The following is a 24,676-nucleotide window of genomic DNA, read 5'->3' on the forward strand; positions in this document are numbered from 1 at the left end:
CCAGCAGCTGGGCCAAAGTGCAGGGTCCTGAGCCCCACTCCAGGCACTCTGAGGCCATGTCTCTGGAGATGGTGCCTGTGAACCTGCATTTAGCATGTCTCCTAGTGAAGAACTATAATCTGATTCTGTTATCAAGGAGAAACTGCCTGGGGCTAGGCTGGGGTCACTGTCAGAGGAGCAAGTATGTTTCAATAGTGCCTTGTGGATGGCTGTCTTTTTAGGGGTCTCCTGTTTGGCTCTCACATGTCTTCCCTGCACAACTTTTCATCATGGCCTCACTTGCCTTTTTAATGTCACTTCCTCATTACACTAGTGCTCTAAGAGTGCGCCTCTGGAGAATGCATTGGTGGGGAGGGGGAGCCATCACTGTCCCTGCTTCTTCCCCAGATGCAGTTCTGCTCCCAGAGGCTGCTTGCATAGGGCCTCTGTCCTCCCAGGCCCCTCACTTTTTTCTTCTTTTGGTCTTGCTGCTGCCCTTTCATCACAGGGGAGGCAGAGAGGATGCTCCTAGAATGTGAAAGACCCATTTGCCTTATGCAATTCAAGGACGAAATTCACATGAATCAGTTTTTCCTTTGGATTTGAGGCACTGATATTTGTAACTAATTTAGTACCCACTGGATTGAGAGAATTGAAGCCTATTTGTTTATGCCCTTGGCTGACCTTCCCTCCCTTCTTCCTGCTTTTGTTTATTTCTTTTCTCTAGCTGCCATTGCAGGTTTCATTTATCAGTCTGGCTTGCTTTGGGATGCCAGGAGAGGAGGCAGGGCATGAATCTGTGCCTGGCTAGGGGTTTAAGAGGAGGCTTTAGGAGCACTGTAGGAAGAAAGGAATAAATGCATATAAAACACCTTGTTATAGTTCAACAACAACAACAACAGCAAATAATACCAATTGAAAAATGAACAAATGATTTAGATACACCTTTCTCCAAGGAAGATACACAAATGGCCGATAAGCCCATGAAAAGATAGTCAACATCATTAACCATTAGGGAAATGCAAATGGAAACTACAATGAGGTACCTCTTTGCACCCATCTGGATAGCTTTTGTCAAAAAAACCCAGAAGATAACAAGTGTTGAAGATGTGGAGAAATTGGAATTCTTGTGCACCGCTGATGGGAATGTAAAATGGTATAGCAACTGTGGAAAACACTCTGGCGGTTCCTCAGAATTAAGAATGGAATTAACACATGAACCAATAAGCCCACTTCGGGGTATATACCCAAAAGAACTGAAAGCAAGGACTTGAAGAGATACTTGCATACCCACATTCCTAGTACTATTCGTCACCATGGTCAGAAGGTAGAAACTATCCAGGTGTCCATTGACAGGTGAATGGATAAACACCCTGTGGTATCTACATACCATGGAATGTTACTCAGCCTTTAAAAGGAAGGGAATTCTGGTTCATGCTACAACCTGGATGAATCTTGACATTATACGAGGTGATATAAGCCAGTAACGGAAGGATATATATTGTATGATTTCGTTTCTGTGAGGTACTTGGGGTAGTCAAATTCACAGAGACAGGAAGTAGAATGGTGGTTGTCAGGACTGGAGGTGATGGGGAAGGGAGGCTTATTTTTAATGGGTATGGAGTTTCAGTTTGGGAAGGTGGGAAGAATGCTGGAGATGGATGGTGGTGACGGTTGCACACCAGTGTCAGTGTAAATTCCCAACACGGGTGCACTAACAGACTCCGGAAAGAGAGCGACTGCTCACAGTTAGGCTACTGCTCTTCGTCTTTGTTCAGCAATTCCGTATCCAGGGATGTGCACTTCCCCTGACTTTCCTCTCTGTCAGGACTTTAGCAGTTGGTCAGTCCTGCAAGCAGTGGTTTTGTCTGAGGGCCAGACAAACAGGAAGTGCCATGTGGCGAGAGCTGCTGACCTGGGAAATGCACGGCTCTGGGGCTTTGGCTGCGTGAGGAGAGCAAAGAAGAATTTCTGTCGTGACTACAACTTGAGCTCCTCTGGAGAAACCTGCCCCGGTTGGTTTTCTCCAAGGTCTGGGTTTTTCTAGAAAATTACCTTTTGACTTCCAACCAGGCAGTTTCTGATGCCTCTTGGAGATGTTGTGAACAAATTGCTCACGTTTTTTTCTACCTGATAATCACTCACATGGACCAGTCCCTTAAGTAACTCTGCCTTCCCTACCCCAAAAAGCTTGGGTGTCCAGGATCATTTCATGAAGGAAGGATGGTATAGAAACCACTGTTTTCTGTAAGTCAGAGATTGCATACAATTTCTTGAGTGTTTTGGTTGCCATTATCCATGTACCATCTGTGTTATTATTTACTTAACATTTTTTAAAGTCATTGTTTAAACCTTAGCATTCTCCTAATCAGTTGTTATCTATGAAGTCATGGATTTTATTTTATTTATTTTTATTATTTTTTATTTTTTGGGTTTTATGTCCATTATGCACACATGGATTTATACAAACTTTTTTTTTTAAGATTTTATTTATTTATTCGACAGAGATGGAGACAGCTAGCGAGAGAGGGAACACAAGCAGGGGGAGTGGGAGAGGAAGAAGCAGGCTCATAGCGGAGGAGCCCGATGTGGGGCTCGATCCCATAACGCCGGGATCACGCCCTGAGCCGAAGGCAGACGCTTAACCACTGTGCCACCCAGGCGCCCCATATACGAACTTTTTAAAAAAGATTTTATTTTTAAGTAATTTCTACACACAATGTAGGACTCGAACCCACAGCCCTGAGATCAAGAGTCGCCTCTCCACCGACTCAAGCCAGCCAGGCATCCCTACACACAGAATTTAAATAAACACATAACAAGGGAAAAAATTTGTAGAAATCCTCAGGTATATATACTGTACCTCAGGAGCACAGGCCTAAGTTACGGTGCTCTGAGTAAAGCTATGGAGGTGGATTCGGTCAGGGGACTGCTGTGGCCAGTGGTTCTTCACCTCTGGGGGCAAACCCAGTTAGAAGGCAGTGTGTTTCTTAGAATCACTCCAGACTCCTATTAGCACTGGGGCATTCTCCCCAAGTTTCTTCCTTCTATTAGGGCGGCTGTTTGCGCCCTGCTTCACCACACCCTGGGCCGAGCAAGTCAGCTGACTTGCCTGGTTGCCCTTAGAACTCTGCACGGTGTCCGGTGTCCTCAGTCCCAGAGAGAGGTGGTCAGCTGAGCTAGGGAGTCATAGGCTGCTTTTCTTTGCTAGATGTGTCTCTTAACCTCCTTTTTAAAAAGGTTTATTTAAAAATGTGTTTATTTAAAAATGTGTTTATTTATTTGATTGAGGTACAGTGTTTATATCTTAAATGTACAGCTCGATGAATTTTTCTGTGAGTATATACCCATGAAGCTACCACTCAAATCAAGGTACAGTCCTGTGCTGTTTGGTATGGGACTTAGCCTCGTAGGGCTATTGAGCAATTGAGGAGTGGCTAGTTGAGGGTTCCCTGGGGTGGCTTAGTCACTAGGGTGTGCGACTCTTGATCTGGGGGCTGTAGTTTGAGCCCCATGTTGGGTGTAGAGGTTACTTAATAAAATTTTTTTTTTTATTTAATAATGATTTTTTATTATATTATGTTAGTCACCATACAGTACATCCCCGGTTTTCGATGTAAGGCTCGATGATTCATTAGTTGTGTTACTTAATAAAATTTTTAAAAAATGAAGGGAGGCTCCTTGGAATTGAGATGTGCTATAAGTGTAAAATACATTTTCAACAACTTAGCACAAAAAAAGCATATATATCATTGATAATTTTTAAATAGTAATTAAATGTCCAAATCACAGTATTTTGGATATTAAATAAAAATATATCATTAAAATTAAATTTCACTGGTTTCTTTTTAGCTTTTTAAATATGGCTACTAGAATATGTTAAAAGACATATATGGCTTACGTTATCTGTTTTTTAGGGACTGTGCTGGTATGGAACATTCCCAGCACCCTGGAAGTCTCCTTTGTGTTCCTTTCCCATCAGTATCATCCCTACAGGTAACTCTTATCCTGATCCCTATCAGCAGAGCTTCATTTGGCCTGTTCTTGGCCTTCATGTAAATGGAATAATATAGAATGTACTTTTCAGTATCAGGCTTTTTTCATTCAACATTAGATCTGTGAAATCCGTTCATGGTCTACCATGTTGAAATGGTTTGTTATTTTTTATTGTTCTGTAGTGTTCTGTGCTATGAATAGGCAACGCTTTATTTTACTCATTCTATTGCTGATGAACACTGGTGTTTTCCCAGGGTTGGGTTATTGTTAATGAAGTTATTGTTAATAAGCTATAATGATTTTGTGTGTGTTCTTGGTGTACATAAACACACACTGCTGTTGGGATAGACCCAGGATAGAAACAGCTGGGTCATGGAGTGGATGCATGCTTTGCTTTAGTAATATCGCATGACGTTTTTCCAAAGTGGTTGTTAGAATTTGCCCTCCCATAGCTGTGCACGAGTCTCGGTTGTTCCACAGCTTCACTGACATTTGGTATTGTCAGTCCGTTTGATTTTGCCTAGTCTAGTAGAGAGGCATTCACATTTTGCTTTGAGAATAATTCTTACCATTTTCTTGTCTTGACAAGGTGAGAGACACCCACCCAGAGGATGTGTAGAACATAGACACAGGCGAAACAAAGACAATAAAAATACCCATCATCTTAAGTCAACTACTGTTAATCTTTTTGTTCTTTTTTGTTTGTTTGTTTTTTTAGAAGATTTTATTTATTTATTTGAGAGAGAGCGAGCACAAGCAGGGGGAAGAGTAGAGGGAGAAGCAGACTCTCCACTGAGCAGGGAGCCTACTGTGAGGCTCGATCTCAGGACCCTGAGATCATGACCTGAGCTGAAATCAAGAGTCAGATGCTTAACTGACTGAGCCATTCAGGTGCCCCACTATTAACTTTTTTTTTTTTTGAGATTTTTTTTTTTAAGATTTTATTTATTTATTTGACAGAGACAGCCAGTGAGAGAGGGAACACGAGCAGGGGGAGTGGGAGAGGAAGAAGCAGGCTTCCAGCGGAGGAGCCTCACGTGGAGCTCGATCCCAGAACACCGGGATCACGCCCTGAGCCGAAGGCAGACGCTTAACGACTGCGCCACCCAGGCATCCCCCCACTATTAGCTTTTGATATATATCCATCCTACACTTATTAGTGTGTGTACTGAAAAAAATGGCATCATACTATAATCATTTTTTCTAACAGTTTACCATGTCCATCTTCCCATGTTTACGAACATTCATCTACAGCATGGTTTTTAAAAGCTAAGTGATGTTCCATTTTATGGAATTGCCATAATTTGATCAGTCCCCTTATTCTTGAGCCTTTAGGCTATTACCCATTTTTCACTATTACAAACAGTGTTGTAATAAGCACCCTTGCCATTAAATCTTTGTTCTTGTCTTTAAAGTTTTCCAGCAGTGGAGTTGCTCGTTAAAAAGGCTGGCATGCATGTTTTGAAGGCTGCCAGTCTGTCTCCCTGGCAACTCCCTCCCTAGGCTTGACAAGAAAACCCTCTCTCTTTTCAGTGAACAACATTTTGAAGGCAAGACAAGAGAATTTTCTCTAGAACACCGAGTTGCTCTTTCCTAGATCTAAAGTGCAGGAGGCACTGGTCCGTTAGTAATGCAGAAGCTCAGGCAGGTCATGTTCCTGGCACAGAGAGGGAGCTGTTGGGGTTCCCAAGGAAGAGCGATCCGGACCATGGAAGGGGAATGTGTATCTGTGAGAGGGCGAGTGCTAACTAGCTGAGTCAGACAGACCAGAGGGATCTCTCAGGTGAGGTCTATAGACAGGGTCTGGTGAATGACAGATCACTAGGTCTTGACCGCTGCTGGGGCTATAATCCGTATCCCCAACAGCCTCCACTGCTCCCTCCATTTATGTGGGATGTTTACTCTGAGGGAGAGAGAATAGATGTCTGAATAAATGTCTGATTTGAGTACTCCACAGAGAGAGGGGCTTATTGAAGAAGCTGATAGAGCAATTCAAGATGGACACCCCAAGATTCAGGGCAAAGCAGAGCCACTTGAGGGCACAGGTGACCTGCTGTAGCCAGTTCCATCCCAAGCCCCAGGAAACATTCTTCTCTGGGACCTCTCATGATGGTGGATGTGGAGGTGATGCTTTTCCAAGGGGGTTCAGGAGCCACAGTCAGGAAGTGGTGCTAAAGAGCAAAAAAAGGCAAGTAGCTGCCTGGTGACTACAGAGGGAGGGCTGGTCTGTGTGCCCTTGTGAGGCTCCGCTCAGCACCTCCCAGAGAGACCTGGGACACTCTGAGGGGGGCAGAGTTACCCCATTGCACATGTGGGGGCCATGGAGGCTGGTAGCTGCCCTGCTCTAGAGTGGGCGATCCAGGAAAATGCGAGAAGCAAGCCGCACGTCTCTTATGACCTAGCCTCATGAGTCACCCACCAGTGCTTACACCATCCATTAGCTGACACTCAAGGGGAGGGGAATTAAATTCCACCTTTTGAAGGGACAGTGTCAGGGACTTATGCACATATTTTAAAACAACAGCAGCCAACAGTACATCTCACAGTCTGCACCTCTAGAAAACATTACTGGGAGTGAAGAGAGTTATTAGTTAATAAGTGTTGTTATGAGAACTGATTGGCCGTTGGAAAAAAAACACAACAAGAAAACAGAAACTTAGATTCCTACCTCACATTTTATGCTAAAATAAATTCCAGATAGTTGAAATACTTAAGTGTACAAAAGTATTGGAAGAAAATTTAGATAAATCAAAGTAGGATGGGTATGGGAGTCCTTAATTCTGTCATGTTCAAATTACTGCAAATTCAAGCTTTTAAGGGAAGTGTTGATGGGTTTATAAGAAATGATTGTCATTGGTTAAAAAAATGAAGTAGAGGAGGATATTGAATCATGACATCCAGGCTTAGGCAACACAAGAGAGATGATTAATCGATAGGATCACATGTGAAAATTAGACACATCAGAGGAGAAAAACCAAGCAAAAGTCAAATGAAAGCTGGACAAAATATTTGCCAGTTATAAGATAGATAAGAACTAACTCTTAGTAGAAAGGGCTCGTACAAATTCATGTGGAAAAAAAAAATACTCTAAAACGTGTCCCGGATGTGTCCTCTGCTGGGTGAGTGGATAGTAAGTGTGCAGGGAGAAGGTTGTGTGTGCAGTGTCTGCACTGCCCGCAGATCACTCCACGGGGCCAGGATGCAGGTTGAGTGAGTCTGTTGATTGCAGCTCTTTATTTCAGTTCCAAAAATGTCTGCACATTATTTCTGTTCCTCACCCTTCAGTTCTCTCCTCTCTCGCTCAGAGAAAGCTCATTCAGATACTTCCTGTGCAGTTTGTGACTCACAGCTAGATTATGGCCCAAGCAGTGCTGATTTCAGCAAGAAATCCTCCCCACAGCATGAATTGGGTCCCTGTGATGCCCAAAGGGTAAATTGGAACTGGAAAGTCTGTGCAGCCATTCAGCACCTCCTTCTTATGCCCTTACTATGAATCTGGAGCCCTTCTTCTTCTTCTTCTTCTTTTTTTTTTTTTTTAAGACTTAATTCTTTCATTTGAGAGAGAGACTGAGTACGAGTGGGTGGGAAGGGCAGAGGGAGAGGGAGAAGCAGACTCCCCACTGAGCAGGGAGCCCATGCGGGACTTGATCCCAGGACCCTGGGATCATGACCTGAGCTGAAGGCAGACACTTAACCAACTGAGCCACCCAGGCACCGCTGGAGCCTTTTTTTTTTTTTTTTTTAATCCGAGTGCACACGTGAGGGAGGGTGCAGACAAGAGGCTGGACAAGAAGAAAGGGCATGGCCTGGAGATCCGGGTTGGGGCCAGCTCTGCTACTTTGCATCTGCGTGACTGGTCAGGCCCCCTCCAGCCCTGGGCCTCAGTTGCTCCCTGTGTAAAATGAGTTGGGGGACTAGGTGGTCCCCACAGGGTCAGCTCTAACATCCAAGGACTCAGCTCATTTGCTCTTTTTCACATGTGGGTTCTGATAGCTGTTGAACTTTACATGAGAAAGTTTGGAAGTCCCTTGGAGAGTCCTCCTCAGATTTTGGAACCCATTGAGAGTAAAATAGAAAGTGCTTTCAATTACCGAAGTTGTCCCTCCATTTTCTAAAAAAGATTCCATTCCACTCATTTGGAAAAAGTAAAATTGCAACAGAGTGAAATGACTAACGAGGCGATAGTTAGGTTAGGTGATAAGTCTGACAAGGTCCCCATCTTCTGATCTGGCCACAGACGTGGGTGTGGGAGCCAGGGGGGAACAAGAACTTTAGACTCATTTTCCTGGACATGTGATCGATACAAGGATGGTGTGACATATATGATTCTGGGAGAGAAGGTCTGTGTCCCTAGGTCTTAAACTATCCATGGTGCTGCTAGGCTGAGAGGATGTAGGTCTGAGCAGCCGGCAGCCATCTTTCTTATACATGGAAAGAACCTGATGCAGAATGAGGCCAAGCAGAGGCTACAGAGATGAGAGGTGGAGAGAGTGTCATGGAAAGAGGACATCAAAGAAACAAGAGGGAGATTCAGAGGGGAGTGGGGAGAGAGAGAAAGAGAAATTCACCTTGAAGCTGAAGCCTTGGTTCCTATAACTTCCCCTTATAGTCTGTAAGCTACCTGACTATCTTCCTAGCTATGTGAGTAAATACATCCTCTCTCTGCTTCAGATAGTTTGAATCTGGAAGTGTCCTGAATAGCGTACTAGTGTATCTCCAGGAAGCTCTTCTTAAATTGTCAGTGTGTCATCCAGAGGGATGACACATGAAACCGGTAATGTACATTAGGTTTTCAGATAAGCTGTGACTACTACGTAGCACAGATGCATTTTGACAAAGAAGATAAAGCAAGAGTATTGCTACGGAAAGGAGGTATTGCTAGAAAAAGGGGGAATCCTCATACGCTGCTGGGGGGATGGAAAATGGTGCAGCCACTGTGGAAAACAGTTTGATACTTCCTCAAAAAATTGAACATTATGGGGACCCTGGGTGGTGCAGTCAGTTAAGCACCCAACTCTTGGTTTCGGCTCAGGTCGTGATCTCAGGGTCGTGAGATTGAGCCCCGAGATAGACTCTGTGCTGGGCGTGCAGTCTGCGTAGTCGGCTCTCTCTCCCTCTGCCCCTTCCTCGCCTCCACCCCCGCCCCCGCTCATGCACTCCCTCTCTTAAAAAAAAACAACAACTTGAACATATGTTGTGGAATTTAAGAAACAAAACGAATGAGCAAGGGGAAAAAAAAAAGAGAGACAAACCAAGAAACAGACTCTTGAGAACAGACTGATGGTTATCAGAGGAGAGGTGGGTGGGGGTGGGGTGGGGCAGAGGAGGGGGACATAGGTGATGTGAAAAAAGTACACTTGTCTCGATGATGAGCACTAGGTGATGTATGGAAGTGTTGAATTTCTATACTGTACACCTGAAACAAATATAATACTGTATGTTAAGTACGCTGGAATTGAAATAAAAATTAAAAAAAAAACTGAACAACTGTTATCTCATGCCCCAGCAATTCCACTACTAGTTTTATACCTAAGAGAATTGAAAACATATATTCACACCCAAACCTGTACATGAATGCTCATACTAGGATTATTCATAATAGCCAAAACCAATTTCCATTAATTGATGAATGGATAAACAAAATATAGTGTATCTGTATGATGGAATATTACTCAGCCATAAAAAGGAATGGAGTTCTGATGCATGCTGCAACATGGATGAACTTTGAAAATATGCTAAGCGAAAGAAGCCAGTTACAAAAGGCAGCATATTGCCTGATTCTGTTTATACAAAAGGTCCAGAACAGGCAAATCTATGGAGACAGAAAATAGATTAATGGTTGCCAGAGACTGAGATAAAGTGACTTGTACACTTTAAAAGGGTGATTTTCCCCCTAAGAACAACAACAACCAAAAAAAGTGAAGTTTTGAGGTGCCTGGTTGTCTCAGTCAGTAGATCATGTGACTCTTGATCTTGCAGTTGTAGGTTCAAGCCCCCCATTCGGTGTAGAGATTACTTAAAAATAAAATCTTTAATAAAAAAATAGAAGGATGTGTTTTTGGTGTGTGAATTACATCTCAATTTTATTTATTTATTTATTTAAGATTTTATTTACTTATTTGACAGAGGGAGACAGCGAGAGAGGGAACACAAGCAAGGGGAGTGTGAGAGGGAGAAGCAGGCTTCCCACCGAGCAGGGAGCCCGATGCAGGGCTCAATCCCGAGACCCTGGAATCATGACCTGAGCTGAAGGCAGATGCTTAACGGCTGAGCCACCCAGATGCCCCTACATCTCAATTTTTAAAGAAGGATTACTCTTATCCTGGTCTTCCCATCTTTATATCATACTGTCCAGAGTACATTTTGTGGTTGGACTCTGATTCTTCCCCAGACATCCTTCTTCTAGTCCCCCATCCCACCCCAAACCCTCCACAATATTTAGAACCTCTAGAACACTTCCTGGTATGAACAGGAACTGGGGCTTGCTTCCCTTTCAAAAGAGCTACACCCTTTTGCTTGGATAGTTATTTTGTTGGGTAAAGGACCAGTCTTATCAACTCAAAGGGGATAGGCAGCAGGGGACTGAAACTAATTCACAATTTTGTTGAAATTTACTTGTCAGAGGCAGAAATATTCAATTTCATGCATACTCCCAATTCCCTGCCCTGGGAGCAGATTTCCAGGAAGCAATTATGTAGAACAAAATGTAATGGGTAACAGGGGGTGCCTGTGAATTATTCATAATCCCATAATGATTTTAACCCATTTTTAACATTACCTGCTATTGGTGTTAGCTTCTGTAAAGTTCCCAAAGTAAGCAGCAGAGAAGCTTCTTTAGCTATGCTTCTATAACCATAAACCTCCTGCCTGTCCCCAAACTACCTAAATAATTAAAATTAAACGAGACCTGGGATCACTTTCCTCCCTGAATCTACAAAACAAAGGTAAATTCTGCCTTACAGACTCCATCTTGCTCACCCATCAGTCCTCCTTCCTATCTTCTCAGGGCGGTCAGCATGGCATAATGCCCAGCAGAGTGCCTGGCTCCGAGAAGGCACATGATATTTACTTGGTTTGGATTATTTGAATCAATGAATGAACGAACGATGGAAAGAATGAGGTGTTTGTAGTAAAGAATACCTGGGCTAAGTAGTTTTGCTATTTACCAGCTGTGTGATTTAGGCAGGTGTCTTGCCCTCATTTTTGTTGTTGTTGTTGTTGTTTCATCTGGAAGATGGAGAAACTAATACCTGCTTTGTGGGGTTTTTGGAAGAATTTGAGAACACAATAATAAGTGTTCAATAAGCAGTAGCTGTTATTTCAGTCTGTCTTTCTACTAGCAGTCCTGTAACTTCCCCACCTCTGGTAAACAATAGAGAATCAGCCAAAGCTGTCTTAGGATCCAGAGGTTCCCACACCTGAGTGCATTGGAATCACCTGCAGAGGTTTTTTAAAATATTAATTTTCAGGTTCTGCCTCTAGGGATTCTGATTTAGTAGGAATAGGATGGGGCCAGAGAATATATATTTTTTGTTTTTTGTTTTTGTTTTTTAAGATTAATTCATCCGTTAGAGAGAGAGAGCACACGTGCTCTCACACGTGCAAGCAGGGGAGGGAGAGGGACAAGCAGACTCTGTGCTGAGCATGGACTCCAATGCGGGTCTTGGTCTCACGACCCTGAGTCATGGCCTGAGCCAAAACCAAGAGTCAGATGCTCAACCGACTGAGCCACCCAGGTGCCTCTTGGTTTCGTTTTTTAAATTAAGGTAAAATTTACCTACAGGAAAATGCACAGATCTTCAGAGTGTAATTGGGTGAGTTCTGGCAAATGTATGGGTACAGAACATTTCCATGGCCCCCAAAAGTCCAATCAATTCCCATCCTGCATAGATCACCACTCTTCTGATTTCTATTGCCATAGATGGGTCTTTGCTGTTCTTGAATGTCGTGTCAATGGATGTGTCCTGTTTCTTTTTTTTTTTTGCTTCTCGTGAAGTTTTTGGGATTTATCCGTGTTGTTGCATGTATCATATCTGTAGTTCATTACTCTTTATTGCTGAGTAGTATTCCACCCTATGGCTATACCTCAGTTTGTTTTCTCTCTTTACCTACTAATGGGTCTTTTAGTGTTGTGTTTGGCAAATATGAATAAAGCTGCCATAAATATGTTTTCATTTATTTTTTAAAGATTTATTTATTTATTTTAGAGAGAGGGTGTGTGAGCAAGCAGGGGGAGGGACAGAGGGAGAGAGAATCTCCAGCAGACTCCCCGCTGAGTGCGGAGTCTGAGGCAGGGCTCTATCCCACTACCATGAGATTATGACCCGAGCCGAAATCAAGAATCAGCTGCTCAACCGACTAAGCCACCCAGGAGCCCCTGGTGTTTTCATTTATTATGTCCAAATGCCAAGGAGTGGGATTCCTGTGTAATAGCACAGGGATGTGTTTAATTTTATTTCTAAAAGCCCTTCATGTGATTCTGATGATGATCACCCAGATTTGGGAATTCCTGAGATAGGGGAAGATCAACCCTGATGACTGATGATTTGTTCAGTTTTTATTTCATTATACAGGCGTCTTCTTTTACCAGGGAAACGTTATCTGTCCTCTCTCTCTTTCTCTCTTTCTCTCGCCTGAGGAGCCCAACCCTCATCTCTCTTGCTTGCCAGCACCTTACCAGAGAAGAGAGTTCCTAGCCAAGGATCCCCATGAGTCTCTTGAATTATGTCATCCAAATAGTTCCAGGAAGCAGTGGGGGTCAAGGGAACCAGAAGAGGCTGCCCACTGACAAGACTTGCTCTAACCTTGGGATTGCTTGCTTAGGATGAAAGGCCAACCCTCCAGTCACTTGGAAGGATTAGCCGTTTCCAGGGGGTCACAGCAGTCCCACCACCTGATACAGGGGCAGGCCTGGGGCACTTTGGAACCAAGGTCTTTTGTAGACCATGTGCAACTCCAAGGGAAGAGCCATGGCAGAGCCTTGTAGGCTCATTAGGCTCAAGAAATTGGAATCAGAGTTGGGTCGTGTAAACTGTGATGGGAGCAAAAAAGTTGTCAAAACAGAACCATTTTGTTTAAAGGGTCGTGCTGGTTCTTGGCTCAGGAATGATATATATATTTTTTCTTTCTGAAATTGCTTTTCCTCTGGGGGATTATTAGCATTTCACAATAGGAGTGAAGACATTTGGGAACCAAAATGATGCTCTAATTCAGTGTTTCCCAAAGGGTGGTATACGTGTGTGGTACTCAGGATGGTTTCAGGGATTATACAGATGAGTAAAATTAAAAATAAATATTTGTAGAAAAAATAAAACTAGCACATTACATATGTGATTTCATGGATACATTGCTTATCATGAAGGCAAGTTAAAAAGGTAATTCAATTTTCAGAAAATTGTTAAGTACACAGGGGTGACACAAAGTTCGGAGGTACAGATGAGAGGCCAGGGTTTAGAAAACCACCTCTGTGGAACCATGCATTTGATGGATGAAGACTCAAGGCCCCGAGATGCAGGCGACTTGCACAAAGCCACCCTTCATCAAAACTAGGACCAGATCCCCAAACTTACCTGGTTCCTGGCCCAGTGCTCATTCCACTAACCTATTACTTCTCTTTTGTAAGAAAGGGAAGGGATGTCAATGATCCTGTAGCCTAACCCCTAGATTCAAAGTCAAATGCATTTGCAGAAATAGCCTACAGTTTGATCAGACCACAAAGGCAGAAGGAGTCCATTAATAGGTCCAGGCTCCAGGAAATCTGAGGTAATGAGAAGGAACCAGACTTCTAAGGAACAACACCAAGATCTTTGTAGCTATCCTCGTATGAAATCTTTGGGTACAGAAGAGGACAGAAGCAGAAGGGACAGCTGTTTTCCCCATCTCTGCATCTCATCCCTCCAGAACATTGAAAATGGCTTCTAATAGAAGGTGCTAGAGCCGTGCTGTGTGAGTACCCTACGTGGGCAGTCTGCCCGTGCACAGGTTTTTAGAGGCCATAGAAAAAGAGAGCTCTGATTGTTCACAGAAATAGCTTCAGGCACCGGGCAGCGTGTAAGGGCATGGCTTCCCGGATGACTGTCATCTTTGAGTCTTCACAAATCCAGTAGGGAGATTCAGAGGCGGCAACTCCATTAGAATTCTAGCATTTCCTGGTCCCCACCCCAGCGAGAGTGAGAAGGGCAGGCCCTGGGAGTGCAAGCACAGAATCGAGCTTTCTCAGCTGGAGAACATAACTGACAGTGGGCATGGCCGAGAGGGTCCACATTACCCTTTCTCTTCTCAGAATGAGATCTTGTGTCCCTTGCTGAGGCACCATCGACCTCTACAGTCTGGGAGCCGTTCATTCTTCTTCTGTGTCACCCTTAGGGTGTTGAGCTAGTGTTTGACTTGCTGAGCCCATCCCTCAAAAGAAGTCTCAGGGATCCAAGCATGCAACCCCATCTAACGTCAGAAGAGATGTAGTGGGATATACCATGTGCAAGTTTTCCTGACCTTACAGGATCTCAGCACTGAGGCGGACAGCACATTATCCTGGGGCCAAAGTGGAATCTGTGCGTGGATGCCTCCACCCCCACCTCCTGTCCTCGCTCTGGCTGTGGGAATAAGAGCCCTAAAAATTTGAATGTGGATAAGTTAAGCAAGTAACTACAGTGCCATAGCTTCTCCTGACTTCTGTAGGCTCAGAATGAAGGCTCTTTCATTTAGCAAAGCACCTTAATGTGTTTTTAGGATATGCCAGGGTAGGCTCAGGAATCTGATTTGAGTGGAGGTGGAAAGCTTAATACCTCTGCGTTAGAAAGTAACAAGGAATTTCACGGTTCCTGCTGGGAGCTCCAAGAGAAAGGTCAGGGAGAGAGGGAAACCATGTGATTTCCTTACAGTGAGCACTAAGGATAGAAGGCAGTGAGAATCGTTTCTATATGTAGAGCATACCATGGTCTTCTTCTGAGCTATGGCATGTTCCCCATCTGTTACCCCCTAGATCTTCATAAAACCTGCTGTACCCAACAACCAGTGTTGGTAGTGACTTTGAGTCATGCATGGGGTGGGTGGGACTACACATGAGGGTGACACAGGTGAGGTGGGCAGGGAAGTCTCCTGAGCAGAGGCTGACCTTGAGTTGGGACTGAACCAGGGCATAGGGCCAGGTCTCAGGAACAGAACTGAGACCATAAAAGTAAAGCAGGAGTGTGGGTGGGTTGGGGTGAGGGGGAGGGGTGGAGGGGCACACACTTAGATGGGTCTCCCTCTGTAAGGGTGGTCTGGACCCTGGAACTGCCTGCCTTTCCCAACCACAAAGAACTAACTTGGAACTCAGGAGCCTCCTTTCTCTAATGCCATCCCTGGCCTTTGCTGGTTAGTCAAGCTGGGAACTTCTGACCTGGGCCAACAAGTGGCTTCCTTTGGAGTTAGGGTCTTAGAATGGGAGAATGCTTGAGGTCAGGCTGGCTTCCATGACTGCGGCTTGGAAAAATAAAACTCACAGGGTCTGTCAGCAGCCACGCTACCTGTTTGGTGGGAAAAGCCACCAGAAGGAGAAGGAAGGAAGCTGACAGCCGGGGAGAGGAAAGAGACGGTGGCTCTCAGGCCTCACACCCCCAGCTGCGTCACTCCCTGAAGATCCTTTTCCCTAAGTTTAGCCTCTCCCACTTGCATCCAGAAGTGCCCACTGGGCACCAAGCACCACCCCCTCCCCCTTTCCTCTGGTGTGCCCCTCTCTCTGGAAGTGAGGAACTTGGATGAGAACAGAGGAAAATGACCATCCTAGGATCAGAGCTCCTCAGCTCCTTTATCTTCACCACACTTACCACTCTCCAAATCATGTTTATTTGTTTGTTTCTCTGTTTACTTTTATCACCCTTCTCCACTAGGAAAATGTAAAGTGCCATGCTGGTTTGCTTAATGTGGTGTCTCTGGTGCCGGAACATAGTAGGTGCTCATGAGTCATTGAACGAAGAAATCAGGCTTAAAATCAGGCCACCGTAGACCCCCTCCAAGGTCACAGTTACAGCAAAAAGATCTTCGTGCCAGACACTGAGTCCCGGATGTCTGAAATTTGTGTGTCCAAGTTATCTGCCCACCAGGGTGCACAAGCATGCTGGGGGCAAGGCTGCATACACAATCGGTGCTTCGTAAACCACAGATAAAGAGCCAGCAGCCGAGTGTGATGTGGGGCTGCTGGGAGGTGAAGTTCCATGCAGATTACAAAGGTTTCATCAGGAGCAGGGAACTGAAAGGCAGCTGTAATTAGAAAGCGTAGGCATTCACAATTGCCTGGAGGTCAGAAGGGCTGCACTGGCAGGCTGGGTGCTCGGCCGGAAATGGCCACGGAGGCACTGCTGTCCTGGACTGACATAATTGGACAGAGACCAGCTGCCCGTTGCCATGGTAGCAGCCAATCCGAGGAGCCGCTTCTGTGGTGAGGAGTCAAGGTTTCTAAAGAAGGGGCTAAAAAAGCTGCCTTTGTTCCCACTCCGAGCTATTTGCTGTCAGATCCCTGTGGGGGTGATGTGGCGTGGGGCCAGAGCCAACAACTGCTGGCCGCGATGGCCAGGAGGGGGCCACGGGAGGGCTCGAGGGGCTGGCTGGGCTTGGGCAAGCACAGTGTGTCGCTCCGTGTAGCTGTCTGTGCCTCCCGAGGCAGAGCAGTGGCCAATGGCTTGCTTGTCAGAGTCCCAGAGCGCAGCGTTCCGATGGCAGCCGTGGGACCCCGGCAACCATCAGGCCTCAGTTTCCTTACGTGGACAGAGGGACTATACTAACCTTCTTTCAGGATGATCGTCAGGGTTGAGACAAGTGACGCACGCCACATCCTCACGTAGAGAGTGCTGAATGCTACTGTCATTGTTTTGACAAACGATACAAACGGCTTCACAGCTGCCTCCTTAAAGGGCTCTTAGCTTCTGGGGATTGAAAGCCAGGTTTGGCTTCTTCAAGGGGACCAAAAAGACAACCAACGGAGACTCAACTCCGGGAAATGACCGTTTGGACTAGCAAAGTTGTGTTTAAAAAGTAAACATGCTTCAGACTGCTTTGAGAGCTGTGTGCCATCAGAGAATCCTTCTCCTTTGTTCTGGCCAATTTGTGGGCCTGGACAGGATACGGAGATGAGGCCTTCCTTCCACAGCGGGAGAGAGAAAACAGAGGAGAGGAGGCTGAAGGGCAAGCTTCCTCCGATGTTCCCGTGAGGTGGGGCTGGAGGGGCCGAGGAGGGCACTTTGCTTGGACTGGGACCAACCAGAGGCGGACAGAGCAAGGGCACAACTCTGAACTGAGCCCCCCCTTTTCCTCGCCCTCACAGAAGTGCTGGGAGATGCAGACAACCCTATTTGGACTCTGGTGCTGTCCTCTGTTGCTATGGCAACTCAGTGGGCTCTCTGGTGAGTGGAAGAAGGGCAGCGGCTGCATGGAAATCAGCACTGGAGGCAGCGGCTCTGCCCTTTTGCTGTGGCAATCAAGGCATTTCTGAGACATTCCCTCTCCCATCTCGGGAGGCCATGGGAGGCGCTGGGACTCTGGGGCCTCCCTCCTGGCTCCAACCTACACCTGTCTCAATGAGGAACCAGGCTCCTGTATGGAGAGATAGCTCCCTTGGGACCCTCACTCGGAGTGCATCTTCCAATCACACATCCCTCTGGAGGCTTCCTCTTAGTTTTTTTTTTTTTTTTTTTTTTGGTAGATGTGGTCTGTTCATTTGTTCAGCCATTGGGTACTGAGCACCTCCTGTACAAGGCATCGGGTGCAGAGCAGCGAACGAGACAAAGTGCCTGCCCAAGCATAGCTCACGGTTTTGTGGGGTGCAGACAGTAAACAGTAATAAACCGGTATGAGCCAGAGAAATTGGAGGGGTCAGCTGACTAGCATGGGGTGGTCCGGAAAGGCCTTTCTGCACTGCATTTGGTCAGCTGAGAAGGAGCCACTGAAGCTGCTGTGGTGTGAGGAGTGTTCCGGGGAAGAGCCAGTGCAGAGGCCCAGGCCGGGTGGTATGGTGGTTAGAGGAGGAGAAGGGGGGTGGGTTGTGAGGCCACAGAAGATGGAGCTGGAGAAGCAGCAGGAGGGGATTGGACAGAGTCTTGTCGGCTTTGCCATGGAGCCTGGGTTTCACTCTGAAGGCAACGGGAAGCACTGATGGGTTTTAAGCAGGAGAGGGAAGTGATCTGGTTTATGTTTTCCAAGTCCTCTGCTAGCATGGTGGATGATGGACTTTAGGAAGGCAGGCGTGGAAGCAGGGGGCCAGCCAGGAGACTGCCACAGTGACCCTCGTGGGAGCTCATGGTGGCCTCGCCCAGAGTACTGGAGCAGTAGAATTTGTAGGTAACCCCAACTGGACTTGCTGGGAGCCTAAGGGTGGAGATAGGGGAAGAGTGCTGTGACCCCTCTCCTTCACCCACAAATCTCAGTGAAATTGTTGGTGTTGGAAGAATATAGAAGGAAGAGTTGCAAGGATGAGCGTGGGGAGAGAGGTGAGAATAGAGAAGCCCCGAGTGGATTCAAGAACTGAATAGGGACAGGATGTGACCAGGAAAACATAAGCAACCTTGAAATCTACAGAAATCCTGGGAAGGGAGCTGCCTTGCCATATGCTGTGATATGGGAAAAGAAGCCAGTTTATTTGGATGTTGAAAGATTAGGAACAACCAAAATGCTCATCAAGAGGACGGTCCTTGCATAAACTATGGTACATCCATACAATAGAATCGTGCCCACTCCATACCCTGAAGTGGAAATAGGGCCAAGACAAAATGTTAAATGAGAAAAGCAAGTGGTACAATACAAAGAATATGATCCCACGTAGGAAAACACAACACAACAATCTTCCCCACAAAGCAAAAGGCTTAAAACACCCAAGCTTTGGTAGACACTTCTGGGTAGAGAGTTGTCATAGGTTTGGGGAATCAAAGGGGATTTTTTTACTTCAACTGAATTAGTCAACCTTTTTTTTTTTTTCTGCAGAAATATATTCGTGTATTTCCTATGTAATTAAAAATGACTTAAAAGCTCTAAGAAGAAACAAGGGTCCTTGAGTGATATGCAGAGAAAGGCTGGTGCTGAGTGACCGCAGGTACTGCCTGGTTGGCCCCAGACACCAGCTGCCCTTCCCCAGGTGATGAGCTCAAGGGTCAGTAAATATGAATAAATATGGGTCCAACTCCCCAGCCCCAAGTCAGTTTTGTTTTAGCGGGGACAAAACCCCTCATGCCCATGAAGAATCCCAAGGACACAGCCCAGCCACGGTTCGTGACAGTCACATGTAATGAAGCTGGACCTCAGGATAAATTGTTGAGTGAAAAAGCAAGGTGGGGGGGGGGTGGAAAGCAAGGCAAAGGACACTGGGAATATAATTCCACTATTTGAATGAAAATAAAAAGTGTGAATATGCAGGCTTATGTATGCATAGGCTATTCTAGAAACTAGTAACAATGATTGCGTCTCCAGAGGGCAGCAGGGTAGCTGAAAGGCAGGGGTGGGAAGGAGCCTTTACTACAGGTATTTTTTTACCTTTGGAATTTTGAAATATTAAGTGTTGCCTAATTTAAAGTAAGTGGTTTTTTTTTTCCCTGAAAGTTTGTACCTCTTGACCCCCTTCGCCTATTTCACCTGAACCCCCACCCCCACCTCTGGCAATGATCATTCTTTTTTACCCGTGAACTTACTTTTTTTGTTGTTCTGTTTTATTTAGATTCCCAATATAAATGAAAGCATATGGTATTTGTCTTTCTCTGACTGGCTTATTTCACTTAGCATAATGCCCTCAAGCTCCATTCATGTTGTTGCAAATGGCAGGATTTTGTTCTTTCTTATGGCTGAATAATATTCCACACGAATGCATTCTTTTTCTCTATCCATTTACCATCCATAGACACTTGGATTGTTTCCATGTCTTGGCTATTGCAAATAATACTGCAATGGACACGAGTTAGTGTTTTCATTTTCTTCTGATAAATACCTGGAAGTGGAATTGCTGGATCCTATAGTGGTTCTATTTTTAATTTTTTGAGAAACTCCCACACTGTTTTCTTTAGTGGCTGCACCAATTTTCATTTCTACCAACAGTGCACAAGGGTTCCCTTTTTCCCACATCCTTGCCAACACTTACTATTTCTTGTCTTTTTGATAACAGCCCTTCTAACACATATGAGGTGATATCCCACTGTGGCTTTAATTTGCATTTCCCTGTTGATGAGTGATGTTGAGCACCTTTTCATGGACCTGTTGGCCATCTGTATGTCTTCTTTGGAAATTTTTTTTTTTTTTAAAGATTTTATTTATTTATTTTAACAGAGAGAGACAGCCAGCGAGAGAGGGAACACAAGCAGGGGGAGTGGGAGAGGAAGAAGCAGGCTCCCACCGGAGGAGCCTGATGTGGGACTCGATCCTGGAACGCCAGGATCACGCCCTGAGCCGAAGGCAGCCGCCTAACAACTGCGCTACCCAGGCACCCCTTCTTTGGAAAATTTCTATTCAGATCCTCGGCCCATTTCTTTCTTTCTTTCTTTCTTTCTTTCTTTTTTTTTTTCCTCTGCCCATTTCTTAATCCAATTTTTTTTTTTTTTTTTTGCTATTGAGTTACATGTATTCTTTATATATTTTGGATACTAATCCTTTATCAGATATATGATTCGCAGAAATTTTCTACCATTCAGTGAGTTACCTTTCCATTTTCTTGATGATTTCTTTTGCTGTACAGTAGCTTTTCAAATTGATGTTGTCCCACTTGTTTGTTTGTTTATTGTTTATTTTTGTTGACTTTGCTTTTGGTGTCAGATCCAAAACATCACTAACACTGACATCAGGGCATTTACCGCCTGTGTTTTCTTGTAAGGGTTTTATGGTTTCAGGTCATGATTTATTGAAGAGACTGTCTTTTCCCCTTTGTATAGTCTTGGCTCTTTTGTTAATTAATTGACCATATACATATGGGTTTATTTCGGGGCCCTCTATTCTGTTTGATTAATCTAGATGCCTTTTTCCTCCCTGTATGTCTGTTTTAATGCCACCATACTATTTTGATTATTATAGCTTTATAATACAGTTAAAATCAGGGAGGGGCATCTGGGTTGCTCAGTAGGTTAAGCATCTGCCTTCGGCTCAGGTCATGATCCCAGGATCCTGGGATGGAGTCCCACGTCAGCAGCAGGGAGTTTGCTTCTCCTTGGGCATGCTGCTCCCCCGTACTCGTGAGCTCTCTCTCTCTCAAAATAAATAAATAAAATCTTTAAATAAATAAATAAATGAGGGACTATGATGCCTCTGGCTTTGTTCTTCTTTCTCAAAAAATAATTACTTAAAATACATATTTTTAAGTTTTTTATTTGTTTTAATTTTTTTAAAAGTAATCTCTGACCCCATTGTGGGGCTGGAAGTCATGACCCGAGATCAAGAATCACATGCTCTACCAATTGAGCCAGCTAGGTGCCCCAAAATACGTATTTTTAAAATAAAAAGAAATATATTGAGCCACAAAGGCAAAGCTATCAGAAAGGGCCTTTTTTCTAAATTGTGAGGAGATGGTTGGGGGAAGCCCCCTTGACTTAGGTCCTAGGGGCCAGTGGTGGGGTAATATTGACACACGGGCTACTGTGTTAGGTAATGACTCAGTTTCTCCGAATGCACCTCGGAATGCCCTTTCAGTGATCTAGATATCATCTTGATGCTGTGGTAGAGCACCTCCGCCCGCATTTGTCCCTTAGTTTCCTCTCAGAGTTTTTGGATAATAAAACACTAACTTATTTTTATTTTACATTATGGTTGGTTCGTACCACAGGACTGATGCTTCCAAAACATAGCTGAGAAAGCATCCTGCGGTTGCTTGCCCAGGAGACATATCATATACCCAGGTCCTTTGTGGAATGAGGCAGGACCTGAATAAACATACCTTGCTGTGTATCGTGTGGAGCCTGTGGTACAGTCATGTTCCAGTTTGAATATCGTAAACCTCCCTCTGTGAGAGTGTGCGTGCACACGGCAACACACGCCCACACACACTTTCTCACCAGAAAGTGCTCTTTCCATTGGGAACTAAGGACCACGGGAAGCCGTTGAAGGATTTAAGTGGAGGAGTGACCAGGTCAGATGCGCGTTATTCCAAGATGGCTTCCCGCAGTGCGGAGAGTAGAAGGGAACAAGGTGAGGCCAGGGCTGGCGAGGGGAGAGGAGGTGGGAGGGGAGGCTGGCGCAGCGGTCCAGGCTGCAAGCGCTGGTGGTGAAGAGGGGCAGAGCGCCGTGGGCTTGGTGAGGTGACAGAAGCGTGTGGAATTTGTAAAGTGCCTTACGTGCAGACTCACCGTGACGTCCGTACCTCAGCCTCTGGCCACTCCGGCCCCTTAGAAAGAGTTGAGGAGAGATCATGCTCAGGTTGCCACCTCTCCTGCAAGTCTCAGGACTTGAGAAGGAAATCTGAGTCCCCGGGACCTCTAACGTGTCGCTGACGGCAGGGCTTGTGGAAAAGGTTTGTAGGGGAGGGCAGAGCAAGGCAGAATTTCAGACAAGTGTTTCCTCGTGTTTATCTCAACCCCACCCAACTCTCTTCTGGAGGAGTCTCCGCTGTTCAGCCCCTGGCAAGCTCTGGTGGCGCTGTGGCACTAGAGGCATCCCACACCCTGCCCCTAAGAGCGGGGAGGCCCTGCTTCTAGCCTTGACTTCCTCACCAACTTCTGTGGTCAGCCTCCGGCTTATCACTGAACTTCTTGGGACCTCAGTCTTTGCATCTGTAAAATAGTGATTATCATCCTTCTTGTGGAATTAAACATGAACCAAACAAATTATTAAATGCCATTCTTGCAACACAGAAAGCAACAGTCTCATAAAGTGATTTTCAGGCTGTGCTCTTGGTGCCACTGTGAGCAAGGAGGGTGGGTCGGTGGGACGCCAGACATCCCACTTCCCTGTTAAACAGGACAGCTCCACTCTTCAAAATATTGGAATTTGAGTAAGATTTCATTTGAACAAAGGGTCTTGCCGCTAAAACAGTTTTAAAACCACTGTGGCAGATGGCCTGGGTGGCTCAGTCAGTTAAGCATCTGACTTTGGTTGAGGTCATGATCTCAGAGTCCTGGGATCAAGCCCAAGGTAGAGCCCTCCTCTGGCTCCAGGCTCAGTAAGGAGTCTGCTAGTCCTTTTCCCTTCCCTCTGCTCCTGCCAGCATGAGTGCACACGCACTCTTAAATAAATAAATAAATAAATAAATAAATAAATAAATAAATAAGATCTTAAACAACAACAACTACACTGGCACAGCATTCCTGCCTGGGCAATTCAGATGTCTGACTTTAACCCAGGGATGGGAAATAAATCACCCACCACATATAAAGCCTGTGCCTGTGGCAGACATAACTAATCAATCACAGGCCCTTTCCTGCTGAACCTTAATGAAGTCTCAGGATTCTTTCCAATGCAACACTTGGAGCTGCCAGTTCCATCATGAACATGTGAGATGAAACTGATTTTCCACTCTTTTGACTTTTCACTGTAGGTTGACCTTGAGCATCCAGTTGAATTAAGGACAATAGCTGCTCTAAACTTCATTTAGATAAACAAGTTTGAAAGCAAGGTTTGCATTTGTCTTAGTTTGGGCTGCTATAACAAGATATCACAGATGAGGTGGCTTAAGCATCAGTCATTTATTTCTCAGAGTTCTGGAAGCTGCAAGTCCAGGATCAGGGTGCAGGCATGGTAGGGTTCTGGTGCAAGCCCTCTTCCTGGTTTACAGATGACACCTTCTTGCTGTATCCTCGCGTGGCAGAGAGAAAGATTATCTCTTGTAAAGGCATGAATCCCATCATGTGGGTTCTACTTTCGTGACCTAATTGCCTCCCAAAGGCCCTACCTCCAGTACGACTGGGGATCAGAGCTTCAACGTACGAATTCGGGGGAGACACAAACATTCAGTCCATAACAGCTTACAGAGATTTGTTTTACCAACGTGTATTTAAGAAACTAAGACGTTACTTTTGATCATTTACAGAGGGTCTGTCATCCTTGTATGCCCCACCTCCTGTCATTTTACATGTGCAAATCATACTCATCCTTTAAATTCATTCATCCTCCCTCCCTCCCTCCCTCTTTCTTTCTTTCCCTTTCTTTCTTTCTTTCTTTCTTTCTTTCTTTCTTTCTTTCTTTCTTTCTTTCTTTCTTTTTCTTTCTTTCTTTCTTTCGAGAGGGAGGTGGGGAGCGGCAGAGGGAGAGAGAAGCTTAAGCAGGCTCCACGCCCAGGGCAGAGCCCAACTCAGGGCTCCATCTCACAACCCTGAGATCATGACCCAGGAAAAACCAAAAGTCAGATGCTTAACCAACTGAGCCACTCAGGCATCCCTCATCCTTTAAATCCTAAATCAAATGCCTCCTAGTTACCTTCTCCATGAAGATGAATTTTCTTCTCTGAATTTTCACAGCATTCTATCTGCTTTGCTCATGGCATTAATACCTTGTAGTGTTGGGGGGGGGTGTTGTTGTTGTTGTTATTGTTCTTCTTGTTGTTGTAAATGCTTTGTGTTTCCATTTAGACAGTGAGATCTGTTGAAAACATGACTGCCGTCTGGATAGGTACTTGTATTGTTTCAGAGTAGCCCAGTAGTTAGTATTTGCTGAAAGAATGAATTGACATGAGGAAATCTGAGGGCTAGCCCAAAAGGCTATTTCTCGTTTTGTTAAACTACAACTTGAAGCATACTTGGGTTCTATTGGGAATTGAAAGCGTTTGCTA

The 24,676-nt window shown here is 45.1% G+C and overlaps 1 long non-coding RNA gene across 1 annotated transcript in view; it reads left to right on the top strand.

The window, feature by feature from the left end:
* Nucleotides 1-24,676, top strand: part of LOC130542717 (uncharacterized) — a 51,344-nt gene that overhangs the window by 23,747 nt on the left and 2,921 nt on the right. The window contains exon 7 of the long non-coding RNA XR_008957452.1: nt 3,897-3,975. This is a non-coding gene — a long non-coding RNA (uncharacterized LOC130542717). The remainder of the gene's footprint in view (nt 1-3,896; nt 3,976-24,676) is intronic.

This window comes from Ursus arctos, unplaced genomic scaffold, assembly GCF_023065955.2.
Source record: "Ursus arctos isolate Adak ecotype North America unplaced genomic scaffold, UrsArc2.0 scaffold_5, whole genome shotgun sequence".
Taxonomy (NCBI): domain Eukaryota; kingdom Metazoa; phylum Chordata; class Mammalia; order Carnivora; family Ursidae; genus Ursus; species Ursus arctos.